This window comes from Abramis brama (assembly GCF_963993115.1).
Source record: "Abramis brama genome assembly, chromosome: 25".
Lineage (NCBI taxonomy): Eukaryota > Metazoa > Chordata > Actinopteri > Cypriniformes > Leuciscidae > Abramis > Abramis brama.
In genome coordinates, this window is record NC_139987.1 from 4,625,118 (window position 1) to 4,629,142 (window position 4,025).

The following is a 4,025-nucleotide window of genomic DNA, read 5'->3' on the forward strand; positions in this document are numbered from 1 at the left end:
ACGCAACGCGATACGCGCTCTGCACAAGCCCCGCCTTCTGTCTTTTCATTGGATAAACGAGAAGCCTGTCATGGATATGCTTCTCGTCGATTGGCTTATAAAACCGTCAGTCTTGATAAAAATTGAATATGCAAACTACAGTCGATTTTTATTGGCTAATCAGATTGTGTCGTCTAATTAGCGATGTTTAGGTTCTAGTAGAAGGCAGTGGTTTGTCAATGTGGCTGTCCATCTATTGACTTCATAATAGACTCGAAGCGAACGGGGTGGGGAAATTGCAAGCGAGTTACTGCCTCTAAATAACATTACTATGAGAGTGGGATGTGTTGTGTGCGTTCATCCGCCATTCAGTGTGTAACAAATAGGACTAAAACATCCCATAAGCGTGTGCAATAAACCACCTGTGCTCCTTTGCGGTAATAAAGCATCTATAATAAAGATTACGAGGCAGCGTGCACATACATACACACACCACACACACGTTTAAAAAAATCACCCATCTTTTTTCTGCCCTCAACAGTCGCTGTAACGTCGAGAAATGGGCAAAAGTGTGAGATGTGAACATCACAGATGTTATGGAAGTCATTATAGCAATATGTCAAGATATTGTTCTAAATTATATATTTTTTCATAAAGGTGATTTAATGTAACGATAAAGCCCAAGCACATAATCCAGTAATAACAAAAAGCACACAAAGCAATACCAGCTCATGATCACTAGATGTCACCATTGTCCATTATTCAATCGCTGCATGTTGTTTTGCTGTCAAGAGCACACTGTAAAAAAAAATATATAAAAGTTATGACAACACGTTTTTACATTGTTTTAACTTATCAAAATAAATTAAGCAATTTTCATATTTTTTTATAAGTTAAGAAGATTCGACTACTTTTGTAAAAGTCAGTTTAATGTAATTTAAGTTTAAAATGACTTAAACATCCAAGTTGATTGTACTTAAAAATTTAAGGCAGTGATTTTATTTATTTATTTATTTTTTACAGTGCATGAATAAACGTGTACAGGTACAGTACATGTTTCATCCTTTCCGGACAGAGACATGTAACATGACATCTGCACAGTTTCTTGAGATACAGCAGGAAGAACCTCTGTATTGGAGAGATGGGGGAAACTCGGGTAATATTGCTCAAAAATATCATTTTAAAATAATAATTAAATATGAATTACATTAAGTAGGTCTAGATTAAAATTAATCCGTAAAATTAATTTCATTATTTTTATTTAAATGTATTATGAATAATTATTTAATTATAATTACATTAACTAAGCATCTTGCTCTGATATATCTTAAAATATGTCAGTGCCATTGTTTTGTCTCAAGATGCATAACAGTAATGTTGTTGTTTTTTTTTTGTTTTGTTTTTTTGTAACTCAGTGTTTTTGTAGTATATTTTTAAAACTTTGACTAGACTAATATTTTCATTTTTTCTTGCTACAAATTAAATTATAGATGAAATGTTAATAATATGTAGGAATTTTCAATAAGGCTCAAAATGTGTCAATGTGCACAATTATCCCATAAGTAATTTGTTCATATGCAATGTATTTTTACACTTTATTTAATATGTTTTGTTTTAATATTTTATTATATTCTTTATTATTCAGTTATGTATTTATGTTTGTAAATCATTTTATTTACATTCTGTGACATTATCATTATATTAGGAATGTGTAAAAAAAAAAAAAAAAATGCAAATTAAATATTTTGCGTATTTGTACTGTACTAAATGAAGACTTGGTGAGTCCTTTCAAAAAATATTTGAAAAATCCCAATTATTCCAAACTATTGATCGGTAATGTACTGTATATACTTATTGTTTAAAACAAAAGATTTTTTTTTTATTTTTTTTTTATTGAATTCAAATTTACAGACAAAATAGGTATTGAACAAACAATATTAACTTACAATTTTCAAAAGGCAGACATAATTGCAAAATATAATAGGCTAAGTAACAGCGACAAAGTCTCAAATCAAATATACAATCAAGAAAGACAATAAAAAGTAAATAAGTAAATAAAACAATAATAAAAAAATAAAATAAAATAAATAATTAAATAAATAAATGAATAACATTTATGTAAAAGTAGGTCCTTGCAAGGGGTAAAGGAGCTAAAGTGCACTTAGCTCATTGAAGAATTTGGCTACTGTGGAAGCTTTTTCATTTAAAAGGGTGCAAAGTGAAGCAGCAAAATCTTTAAGTTCATTAGCAAAACGAGGAAAGGACGGGTTGTTTAAAACAAATGATGTTTGATTTGATATGCCTGCATTACGTCATGATTGAGCGCGTCTTCTCCAGCCTATAAAGGATTGTGATTGGCCCGCAGGCGCGCGTGGCTCGAACAGGTGTGATGGACCTGAGTCGTGTAATATGCTGGTGCACGGCAGTCTTCGCCTTACTGCCAGGTCAGTGTCTTGCCTTTCGCCTTTAGATTATAAACTTACAAAAGCGGCAGGACATTTTAATGATAATTATTTTAATATGCCACCGATAAAAGATAGCTGAAGGAGAGAAACCGGGGCTAGTTGTGATAAGGATACGTCTCAGTTCGGTTTCACAAGTGTCTATTTTCGTTTGTTTGTTTCAGACACTCTCTTCAACTACAGTACTTTTGTTGTATGAATTCTGTCCTTTAAACTAAAATTATATTATAATTGTTCCATCCTGAGACAAGTAAACACAATAAAACCATGTCACACTACCATTCAAAATTTAGGAAATTACACTGCAGAGTTTGATTCATTTCTGAAAATCAGTTCAGTGTCAATTATAATGAATCGATTTTTTTATTTTTTATCTATTGACTCCAATATTCTTAATATTAAAAAATTACACTAGCAAAAAACTACCCTTTCTGCTCACGAACATTTTTGTTTTTCAGGAATAAATGCATTAAATTAACCGAAAGTGTCAGTACTTTCACATTGTTACAAAACAATTGCTATTTAAAATAAATGTTGTCACACAGGTATCACGTTTTCCACAAAAATATGAAGCAACACATGGTTTTGCAGGGCAAATATATAATAGTTTTTTTTAATCGTTGTTCTTGCAAATGGTAAATGTGTGTTCAGTTTTCAATCAGGAAATCATAGATGTGAGTAGATATGTCACTGAAAAAGCTATAAAGAAAACTACATTTTTACCTCCTTGGATATCCCCATTTTCATTTTACCTGCTGAAAACTTCCATTTAGTATGAAGTATTCAGTGGTTACATGTGTATGTGTCAGAAGCACTGAAAGTTAAGGAGGGCTTTGAATGAATGTTCTCAGGTGTGTATGGAGACTGCAGCAGGAGCCAGTGGCAGTGTGATGATGGGGTGTGTGTGCCGCACAGATGGCGCTGTGATGCTGTCAGCGACTGCCAGGACGGATCTGACGAGATGGACTGTTGTGTGTACCACCTGTTTCTTTACATTTACAATAATCTTGTTGTATTCATTCGATTGCAACTTGATTCTATGGAAGAAAAACCCTTAACAAACAAGCATTCATTTTATACCATTAGTATGTCAAGCAGGGGATTTTGAGTGTGCGGATGGCTCTGGGTGTGTGCCTGGGTCGGCTGTTTGTGACGGGCGGCCCCAGTGTCCCGATGCTTCAGATGAGTGGGATTGCAGCTGGCATTTAGGGTGTCTCTCGGGTGACTGGAAGTGCAAGAACAAGGTCTGCATCCCAAGAGACCTTCTCTGCAATGACGTCAACGACTGCGGCGATAACTCTGATGAAGAAGCGTGTGGTGAGATGCTCTAGAAGTGTCAACTCTTGTTATATGGTGTATGAATGTCATTGCGTTAGAGACTTGAACTGACTTGTTAAATTGCTGTACCACTCGGTTAAAGTAAATGCAAGAAGAGACAAGCTCTGATTATCAGTCAACACAAGGGAAATTTGGGGAATTTGTTCACATAATGTTCGCAAAATTGAATGGAAAAGATTCAGATTGTATTTGGTGGAAAATGAAAAGTGCCTGTAATTTGCTTTTTTAAAGATTCCTGATTTGGTT